The sequence below is a fragment of the Eschrichtius robustus genome, chromosome 17 (assembly GCF_028021215.1).
Source record: "Eschrichtius robustus isolate mEscRob2 chromosome 17, mEscRob2.pri, whole genome shotgun sequence".
NCBI lineage: Eukaryota > Metazoa > Chordata > Mammalia > Artiodactyla > Eschrichtiidae > Eschrichtius > Eschrichtius robustus.
In genome coordinates, this window is record NC_090840.1 from 48,951,782 (window position 1) to 48,964,001 (window position 12,220).

The window sequence follows — 12,220 nt, forward strand, 5'->3', positions numbered from 1 at the left end:
TTAAGTCATGAGGGTGTAACCCTCATGAATGGGATTAGTGCTTCATAACAAAGGCTCCAGAGAAATCCCTAGCCCCTCCCACCATGTGAGGACACAGTGAGAAGGTGCCAGCTATGAACCTGGGAGAAGGCTTTCACCTGCATGTGACCATGCTGACACCTTGATCTTGGGCTTCCAAGTTTCCAGAACAGTGAGAAATAAATTTCTATTATTTATAAGCTACCCAGTCTTGATGTTTCATTATAGCAGCCCAAAACCAAGAGTTGGTTTTTTAAGACCAACAAAATTGACAAACCCTTAACTAGACTAAAAAAAAGAAAGGAAGGAAGGAAGGGAGGGAGGGAGGGAGGAAGGGAAGGAGGGAGGAAGGAACGAAGACTCAACTAGAATTAGGAATCAAAGAAGACATTAAAATTAATGTCACAGAATTAAAAACTAGTATAAAAGAATACTATGAAGAATGAACCTAGAAGAAATGGATAAATTTTTAGAAAGATACAACCTTCCAACACAAAATCATGAAGAAATAAAAAATCTGAATAAGGAAATTGAAAAAATAATCAAAAACCTCTCAAAAAAGAAAAGCCCAGGGCTTCCCTGGTGGCGCAGTGGTTGAGAATCTGCCTGCCAATGCAGGGGACACGGGTTCGAGCCCTGGTCTGGGAAGATCCCACATGCCGCGGAGCAACTGGGCCCGTGAGCCACAATTACTGAGCCTGCGCGTCTGGAGCCTGTGCTCCGCAACAAGAGAGGCCGCGATAGTGAGAGGCCCACGCACCGCGATGAAGAGTGGCCCCCGCTTGCCGCAACTAGAGAAAGCCCTCGCACAGAAACGAAGACCCAACACAGCCATAAATAAATAAATAAAATTTTTTAAAAAAATTATAAAAAAAAAAAAAAGAAAAGCCCAGGCCTAGATGGCTTTGCTGAAGAATTCTACCAAACATTTAAGGAAGAATTAACACCAATACTCCTCAACCTCTTCCAAATAATTGAAGGGAAGGAACACTTCCAAATTCATTCTTTGAGGCCAGCATTACTCTAATACCAAAATCATACAAAGACACAACATGAAAAAAGAAAAACAAAATACAAAACAAAAACTACATACCAATACCCCTAATGAATATTGATGTAAAAGTACTCAACAAATACTAATAAATCAAATCCAACAGCACATTAAAAGGATTATACACCATGATCAAGTGAATTTATAACTGGAATGTAAGAATGGTTCAACAAATGAGAATCAACAATTAATAAAATAAAGGACAAAAACCACATAATCAACTCAATTGACACAATGAAAGCATTTGACAAAATTCAACACCCTTTCGTGATAAAAACACTCAACAAACTATTATAGAAATAGAATAAAACTATATTAACATAATGAAATGTTCACAAGAGAGTAAATGGTAAAAGATTAAAAGCTTTTCCTCTAAGATCAGAAACAAGGCAAGAATGCCCACTCTTGCCACTACTATTCAACATAGTACTAGAAGTCCAAGCCAGAGAAATTAGACAAGGAACAGAAATAAAAGGCAAAGAAGAATTGTAAAAAAAGTAAAATTATCTCTATTGACAAATGACATAAACTTATAAGTAAAGTACTCTAAAGATTACACACACACACACACACACACACACACACACACAAAACCTGTTATAACTAATAGATGATTTCAGCAAAGTTGCAGGATACAAAACACACAAAAATCAGTTACATTTCTAATACATTAACAACAACTAATGGTAAAATGAAATTAAGAAAATAATCCCATTTTTTATAGCATAAAATAAAGGGGAAAGTACTTAGAAATAAATTTAACCAAGGAAGTAAAAGACTTATACACTGAAAACTACAAGACATTGCTAAAAATAATAATAAAAGAAGATACAAATAAATGGAAATACACCCTGTGCTCATGGATTGGTTGGAAAACTTAACACTGTTTAAACCAATCTACAGATTCAATGCAACCTCTATCAACATCCCAATGACTTTATTTTTTTTGCAGATGTAGGAAAAAAAAAATCCTCAAATTCATATGGACTCTCAAGGGGGCCCAAAAAACCTAAACAATCTGGAGGAGAAAGAACAAAGTTAGAGGTCTCACAATTCCTGATTTCAAAACATACTACCAAAGCAAGAGTAATCAAGACACTATGGTACTGGTTAAAGTCAGACATATAGACTAATGGAACAGAACAGAGAGCCCAGAAATAAACTCTTGCATGTATTCAATAGGACCAAATGATTTTCAAAGGGTGTCAAGGCTACACAATGGGGAAAGGACAGTCTGTTCAACAAATGGTGCTGGGAAAATTGGATATCCACATGTAAAAGAATGAACCTGGACGCTTACCTTACAAAAAATTTAAAAATTAACTCAAAATGTATAAGACCTAAACATAAGACCCAGAGCTATAAAACCCCTAGAAGACGACATATGGAAAACGCTTCAGGACATTTGATTTGAAAACGATTTCTGGAAAATGACAACAAAGCACAGGAGATAAAAACAGAAATAGATTAACTTTAAAACTTCTGAGCATCCAAAAATCATCATCATAATCATCATCATCATTATCATCAACAGAGTGAAAAAACAAGCTACACAATTGGAGAAAATATGTGCAAATCATACATCTGATAAGGAGTTAATACTCAGAAAAATGAATTTTTACAACTCAACAACAATAAAACCCAATTTAAAAATGAACAAGGGAGGACTTCCCTGATGGTGCAGTGATTAAGAATCCGCCTGCCAATGCAGAGTACATGGTTCAAGCGCTGGTCCGGGAAGATCCCACATGCCACAGAGCAACTAAGCCCTCATGCTACAACTACTGAAGCCCTCACACCTAGAGCCTGTGGTGCTCCGCAACAAGAGAAGCCACCACAATGAGAAGCCTGCACACCGCAATGAAGAGTAGCCCTTACTCAACACAACTAGAGAAAGCCCACGTACAGCAACGAAGACCCAACACAACCAAAAATAAATTAATAAAAATTCTAAAAAATAAATAAATAAAAATGAACAAGGACTTGAACAGACAAATCTCAAAAGAAGAAATACAAATGGCCTACAAACACATGAAAAGATGCTCAACATGACTAGTTATCAGAGAAATGCAAATTGAAACCACAATGAGATATCACCTCATAACCATCAGGATAACCACTATCACAAAGAACAGAAAACAAGTGCTGATGAGGATGGGGAGAAATTAGAACTCCTGTAAAACAGTGCGGTCATTATGCAACGCACTATGTAGATTCTTCAAAAAAATAAAAATAGAATTACCATATGATCCAGCAATCCCAATTCTGGATATATACAAAAGAATTCAAAGCAACATCTGTGAGAGATATCTGCACACCTATATTCATCACAGCATTATTCAAAATAGCTGAGAGATAGAAACAACCCAAATGTCCATCAACAGAAAAACAATCAAATAATCAAAATGTGGTATATACATACAATAGTATATTATGCAACCTTATAAAAGAAGGAAATCCTGCCCCATGCTACAACATAAATGAACCTTAATTACATTATATTAAACGACAGAAACTAATCACCAAAAATGTTTTAATTTGTATGGAGACACAAAAGACCCCGAACAGCCAAAACAATCTTGAGAAAGAAGAACAGAACTGGAGGAATCACGTTCCCTGACTGCAGACTATACTACAAAACTACAGTAATCAAAACAGTACAAAAAAAGAAAATTACAGACCAATATCTTTGATAAATATAGATACAAAAATCCTCAGCAAAACGTTAGCACACCAAAGCCAACAATACATTAACAGGATCACACACTATGATCAAGTTGGATTCGTTCCAGGGTCACAAGGGTGGTTCAACATACACAAATCAATCAATGTGATATGCCACATTAACAAAAGGAAAGACAAAAAACCCACATGATGATCTCAATAGATGAAAAAAAGCATTTGACAAAATTCAACATCCATTCATGATAAAAACTCTCACCAAAGTGGGTATAGAGGGAACATATCAAAACGTAATAAAAGCCATTTACAACAAACCCACAGCCAACGTAACCCTCAACAGTGAAAAGCTGAAAGCATTTCTGCTATATTCAAGAACAAGACAAGGATGCCCACTCTGACCACTTCTATTCAACATAGTATTGGAAGTCCTAGCTACAGCATCCAGACAAGAAAAAGAATTAAAAGGTATATAAATTGGAAGGGAAAAGGTAAAACCGTCACTATCTGCAGATGACATAATACTCTATACAGAGAATCCTAAACTCTCCACTGAAAAACTGAGAACTAATAAATGATTTCAGCAAGGTAGCAGGATATAAGATTAATATACAGAAATCTGTAGCATTTCTTTACACTAATAATGAAATATCAGAAAGAGAAAGTAAAAAAACAAATCCCATTTAAAAATTTCTTCAATAAAAATGAAATACCTAGTAAGGAGGTGAAAAACCTATACACTGAAAACTATAAAACACTGACAAAGGAAATTGAAAATGATTCAAAGAAATGGAAAGATATCCCCTCCTCTTGGATTGGAAGAATTAATATTGTTAAAATGGCCATATTACCCAAAGTGATCTACAGATTTAATGCCATCCCTATCAAAATACCCATGACATTTTTCAGTGAACTAGAACAAATAATCCTAAAATTTATATGAAACCACAGAAAATCCAGAATTGCCAAAGCAATCCTGAGGACAAAGAACAAAGCTGGAGGCACAACCCTTCCAGACTTCAGACTATACTACAAAGCTACAGTAATCAAAACAGCAAGGTATCAGCACAAAAACAGACATGTAGATCAATGGAACAGAATAGGGAGCCCAGAAATAAACCCACACACCTACAGTCAACTAAGCTATGACAAAGGAGGCAAGAATATAAAATGGAGAAAAGACAGTCTGTTCAAAATGTGGTATCGGGAAAGCTGGACAGCTACATGTAAATCAATGAAACACTCCCTCACACCATATAAAGAAATAAACTCAAAATGGTTTAAAAACCTAATTATAAGACATGACACCACAAAACACCTAGAAGAGAACATATGCAAAACATTCTCTGACATAAATCAAAGCAATATTTTCTTAGATCAGTCTCCCAAAGCAAAAGAAACAAAAGCAAAAATAAATAAACTATCAAATCAAACTTAAAAGCTTTTGCACAGCAAAAGAACCATCAACAAAACAAAAGGAAAACCTATAGAATAAGAGAAAATATTTGCAAATGATATGACCAACAAGGGGTTAATACTGAAAATATACAAACAATTCATACAATTCAATATCGAAAAAACAAACAACCTAGTCAAAAAATGGGCAGAAGACCTAAACAGACATTTCTCCAAAGAAAACATACAGATGGCCAACAGGCACATGAAAAGATGCTCAACATTGCTAATTATTAAAGAAATGCAAATCAACACCACAGTGAGGTATCACCTCACACTGGTCAGAATGGCTATCATCAAAAAGTCTACAAATAATAAATGCTAGGGAGGGTGTGGAGAAAAGGGAACTCTCCTACACTGTTGGTGGGAATGTAAGTTGGTGCAGCCACTATGGAAAACAGTATGGAGGTTCCCTAAAAAGCTAAAAATAGAGCTACCATATGATCCAGCAACCCCATTCCTGGGTATATATCCAAAAAAGATGAAAACTCTAATTCGAAAACATACATGCACCCCAATGTTCACAGCAGCACTATTTTACAATAGCCAAGACATGGAAACAACCCAAGTACCCATCAACAGATCACTGTCTTAAGAGAATGTGGTATATGTATGCAATGGACTATTTGCCATAAAAAGAATGAAATATTGCCATCTGCAGCAACATGGATGGACCTAGAGAATATTACACTTAGTGAAGTCAGACAAATATTATATGATATCACTTATATGTGGAATCTAAAAGATAATACAAATGAATCTATATACAAAAGAGAAACTGACTCTCAGACACAGAGAACAATCTTATGGTTACCAAAGGGCAGAGAGAGGTGGGAGAGACAAATTAGGAGTATGGAATTAACAAGTAAATACTACAATACATAAAACAGATAAGCAACATGATTTCCTGTATAACACAGGGAATTATATATAATATCTTGTACTAACCTGTAATGGAAAAGAATCTGAAAAAAAAATATGTGTAACTGAATTACTTTGCTGTACACCTAAAACACAATAAATCAACTATACTTTAATTTTTTTTAATGTGAAAATAATCCCAATGATAATGAGGAATCATTTTTAAGGTAGTTTTAAAATCAGTCTGCTGTCACATTGCAGGAATCATAGATTAATTTTTTAGTATTATTAGAGGTGTGTGCTTATAATGCCTTCCTGCTTATAATACAGAGTAGGATATAACTGTAACAATTTTCTAATCTTCTACAGAAACTATGTATATGAATTTGTTCTGGAATAAAAATGTTGTTTGTCTGAAAAAAGAAAAAAAAAAGACCTAGTGAAAGGTAAAAGTCAAAAGAGACTTGAAAACTAGCTACAGCTTTCAATGTGCTCCCCAACCCATACACAGATATATCAGCAGAGAGTGGAAGTCATACGGGCCCAAGGTGTTTGAGGACAACCTCTGCACAAATCACTGGCTGACGAGGCAATCCCAAGGAATCCTGGCTAGAAAATTAAAAATAAACGAACTGAGCAGAGGTATTAGCAGCCAAACACTGCAGGGAGATAGATGCCACAGTTTAAGTCCGTGAAAGCTAAAAAGAAAAAAAAAAAAAAAGTCTGGGAGGCAGAAGGAGAGAAACCAAAGTTCCCACAATGTATTATTTTATAAGCCCAGTTTTAAACAAAAAAAAATATGAAACCTGCGAAGAAAAGTGTGACCCATAATCAGGAAAGCAGTCAATAAAACAAAATAGAAGCAATCAACATAAAAGAAAGCAGTCCATAGACAATGATTCACTGTGGGTCCAGTTACTGGATATATCAGACAAAGGCTTCAAAGTGGCTATTTTAAATACATTCAAAAAATTGAAACTGTGTTCAAGAAATTAAAGAAAAATACCATGAAAATGACTCAATAAATAAAGAATCTCAATAGAAAAACAGAAACTAATAAAAACGTAAAACTTACATGTGAAAAATACATCTTTAATAACAATACATTAGAAGGGCTCGACAGCATATCTGAGGTAACAGATGAAAAACATCAGTAAACATGAAGATAACTAAATATCTTCCCTAGGAAAACAGAAAAACAGTGAAGAAAAATCAAGAGCCTTAGAGTCTGGTGAGACATCAACATACCAACACAAACATAATGGGAGTCTCAGGAGAAGGTGCTGAAAAAATGATTTTAAAAAATACTGTAGTGGCTGAAAACTTCCCAAATTTGATGAAAAGCATTAATTTACATGCACAAGAAGCTAAATGATTACAAAGCAGGATAAACACAAAAAGATGTACACCTAGACACACTGTAGTCAAACTGCTGAAAGACAAAAAGAAATTCCTGAAAGCAGCAAGAGAAAATGGCTCATCATGAATTTGAACAAGAATATGATTAAAAGCTGACTTCTCGTCAGAAACCATGGCAGTCAGAAGGTAGTAAAAAGAAATACTCAAAGTGCTAAAAGAACAATGTCATCCAAGAATCCTAAATCCAGCAAATTTATCCAAAAATGAAGGGGAAATAAGAACATTCCCTGATAAACAGAAACTAAGAGACTCTGTTGCAAGCAGAACTTCCCTGCAAGAAATAATAAAGGAAGTATTATACTTCTAGGTGAAAAGAAATGGCAAATATGTACATAGACATAAAAGATAAATATTTATCTTACAAAAAAATCAATAATTTCAATACTGAACTGTTGAAATTGCAACTTATTTAGGTAAAATATATACAAAAACAACAGAACAAAAGAGGGGAAATGGAGCTATACTGAAGCAAATTTACAACAATTTACTGGAAGCAGGCTAACCTGAAGTCAACTGTAATAAAGATGCATACCATAATCCTTAGAGTAACTACTAAGCAAAAACTCGGGAAAACATAGTTAACGAAACTATACTGGTTAATTACATTACATAATACAGTCAAATCACCCAATTAAAAGAGAAAGATTGTGAGACTGGATAAAAAAACAAGACCCAACTACATGCTGAAATCACCTTAAATATAAAGACAAAAAGAGGTTAAAAGTAAAAGAATGGAGATATATGTATAGATACATAGATATGTATGTCATGTTAAACTAATCAAAACAAAGCTAAAGTGGCTGTATTAATATCAGGCAGAGAAGACTGCAGAAAATTATCACCAGGACTGAAGAGGGATATTTTATAATGATAAAAGAGTCAATTTATCAAGAAGACATAACAACCCTAAATGTGTAAGCACCCTAAGACAAAGCTTATAAAACACAAAACTGAAATAATTGAGAAAAGGACAAATCCAAAATAACTGTTGGAGATTTCAACAACTCCTCTCTCAGTAATTGATACAGTAAGTTTATAGAAAATCAGTAAGGATATAGAAAACAAATGATACTATCAACCAATTTAAATTTTTTGTTTATTTCATATCTTTTATCTCTAGCATGTCTATTTGGCTCTTTTTTAAAAAATAATTTCCACTGTACTGATAAATTCTCCTAACTGCTCACAGATGTTGTCCACCTTTCACTAGACACTTTTAACATAGTGGTCATTGTAACTTCAGAGTCCCTTATGATAATTCCAACATATGTATCATCTCTGATTCCGATTCTGTTGACTATTTTATCTTTTGACAGTGGATCATTTTCCTTGCTTTTGCGGGTACCATCTTCACCTGAATCTCAGACACATACACATATACACGTGCATGCACACACACATGTAATAAGCAATGATAAAGAATTATTTAGTCTAAGTGACTCTGGAGAACAAAACTCTCATATGATTATATGATACAGGAATTGTATCCAAAATACATAAAGAATTCTTATAACTCAACAATAAGAGAAAAACCCAAAAATAAAAATGGCCAAAAAAATTTCAGCAGACACTTCACCAAAAGTATACAAACAAATGATAAGTATACAAAAAATAATAAGCACATGAACAGATTCTCAACATCGTTAGTCATCAGGGAAATGGAAAATAAAACTACAGTAAGATACCATTACACACACAAAAATGGTTAAAATTAAAAACATTACAATAACAAGTGTTGGTGAGGATGTGGAACAAGGAGATCTCTCATACATTTGATGTAGGAAATGAAAAATTAGTCACTTTAGAAAGCAAGTTAGCAGTTCTTATAAACTTATGGACATAAGTTTATACAACCCATCAATTCTACTCCTAGGTATTAACCAATAAAAATGAAAACATATGTCCACCAAAGACTTTTACACAAATATTCACAGCAGCCTTATTCAAAACAACCAAAAACTGGAAAAAAAAAAACCGAATGTCCACAAACTGGTGGATGAATAAACTATTAAATCCATACAATGGAATACTACTCAGTAATAAAACATAACAAACTACTAATACATTTAAGATCCTCAACAAAGCTCAAAATCATTATTGCTGAGCCAAAAAGCTAAACCAAAAGAGTGTATCTTAGGGACTTCCCTGATGGTCCAGTGGTTAAGATTTCACCTTCCAATGCAGGCGGTGTGGGTTCGATCCCTGGTCAGGGAGCTAAGATCCTACATGCCTCGCGGCCAAAAAAAAAAAAAAACCCAAGGCATAGAACAGAAGAAATATTGTAACAAATTCAATAAAGACCTTTAAAAAAAAAGAGTGCAATTTGGTATATGTAAATTACACCTCAATAACATTAATTTACCAAAAAAGTATCTAAATGTAGTGGTAAGAAAATTATTGGTGATCACAGCAATAGCAATTCAGTGGAATGATAGAGGCAGAAGCCAGACTGCAATGGTTTGAGACAATGGGATAAAGTGAAAAAGTAGAAACAACTATGGATCACCCTACACTAGAAGTTTCTGGAAAGGAAAAGTGATTGAAGACATGAGTTGGAGAAAAAAGATAAAGCCAAACAAGCAAAAAACTTATCAGAAATACTTGAATAACTGTAAATGCTGTTGGGAATGAATTAGTAAAATAATGAAAAGTTGAAAATACAAGAGACAAGAAGAAATAACTACTAAAGCCTGTCCCTGAAAACACTGGAAGAAATGATATCCAAAGCACATGTGGGTGGGACTGCCTTAATCTTAGAGGGTTGGGGATACCTCTACCATTATAACAGGAGGAAAGGATAGGCAGCGTTATAGGTAAGACAGTAAGCTGGCGGCAGAAAGTTGACTGAGTTCTCATATATTGGCTTCTACTCGCTTTATGAAGTAGGAGGGATGTTCATCTGCTGTAAGTGAGGAAGTTAAAATCAGATACTTGAAGATGTATAACTATATCTGAAATAGCCAGAGTGGAGAACAAAAACAAAACAAAATCATAAGTCTCATGAAGTTTAACAGGATTACTAGATAGCACTGGAGGCCTGGTTGAGGTTAGAGACCACGGCAATCTTTCTCTTGTTGAGGTTAGAGACCAATGGCAATCTTTGAGGTTTCTTATTTCCTTCGGCACTGCTCAGAAGTCTTAAGATAGGCAAGGAGAAGGCAGAAAGTAGAATTTGCCATTTTGCCAGGCAGATGCCATAGAAGAACAATGAGACAAGGAAGTTAAAGATATTGGCAAAAGAATGGCTGAAGACATGGACCAGGTAAGAAAAGAATAAAAATAGTAAGGGGCTAATGAGCAGGGGGAAAAGAGCAAAGTAGAAAGAAAAAGAAAAAGAAGTCAGAAAAAGAAGTCAGTTTCTTAAATTTTCAAAATTTCCACGTCCTTCATGGCTAAGGAAGCACAAAGTAGCTCAAGATGAGTCACGCACATGATATAGTGATGGAGACAGCATTATATTAACAAATCTGTTTAATACTAAGCCAAAAGGTAATCTAACCACTGCTTAGTTCTTTGGGAGTTATAAACGTCTTAAAGTAGGCTCGCAATCTGGCTCACTTTAAACAAACAAGTCATAGGTCCCCCAAGTGAATCCAGTAAAAACTTAGAGAATTTTCTATTAGTCCACATGTCTTATTTTCTCAACATGTGGAACAACTGAAATGTTACTAATTTAACTTATGCAAAAAGATGGTCTCAGGGGTGTTTGTCAAGTGAAAACACATGATTTATTTTAGTAAACTATTCATTGTTTTGTCTCTATTTCCTCTTTCCCTTTCTGGTGTTTTAAATGAAAATTGATCATTTCAGCTATGGTTTAATTTTAATTGTTATACTGCCTGCTTTTAAAGCCCTTACAGCTTTAAAAAAAAAAAACAACGCATAATTAAAAGCCAATTTAAAATACACACACACACACACACACACACACACATACAAATACATTTTCCTATTTTCCTGCCTTGGCAAACACAGTATAATGAGCATAATTTCATCTGTATTTGACATATTGGGGTTTTTAACACCTCAGAATTTCACCATAAATATATGTTTTTAATCACAGGTCCAAAAAAAGTTATTCTAGACTGAGTCCCTTGAGAACATGTACTCTCTCAGGTACCAGGGAATTTTGTGGAGAACAAGTCACCCCCAAGATATCTCTCTCGTGGAACTATCAAGATATAGTTTATTACATACTTTAGCAGACATACCCTAGAATTATCTTTTTCAAATAAATGGCTAATACAATCTGGTTTTTCTGTCATTTGACTTTCTATCTCATAAAGTAGGAAAGAACATAATCTATTATGTCATTGCTAATACAGTGAAAAAAAGCAGTCTTCTCCCACATTGTTTTTCAGCACTAGAATTCTTTTTTAAGCTACAATCAAATTCTCTAATACTTCAACATTTAAATGCCCACTTTAACCTAACCCCCATCCATAAGCTTGTTTATCTCACTTTTGTGTTTCCTGTTCAAAGTAAGAATTTCTGTTAATATTTTTTCCAAGATCTCAGGAGGGAAAAAACCCTTCAACATAGACTAGTCTTAGTTATCTCCAAATTCTCCTTAATATTTACCATTTCAAGAATAATTTACATTTAGAATTATACCTCAGATAATAATATTATGGTGATACCTTGTTTAATATTTGTATCTTTTAGAGATGCATACTGAAATAGTTAAGAATGCCACCCACTATTTACCTTAGCTAAGACATGAAAACAACCCAAGTG

The 12,220-nt window shown here is 34.4% G+C and overlaps 1 protein-coding gene across 1 annotated transcript in view; it reads right to left on the reverse strand.

Moving 5' to 3' along the window:
* STK3 (serine/threonine kinase 3) overlaps positions 1–12,220 on the reverse strand; it is a 307,261-nt gene that overhangs the window by 272,877 nt on the left and 22,164 nt on the right. The gene's annotated exons all lie outside the window — the stretch shown is intronic.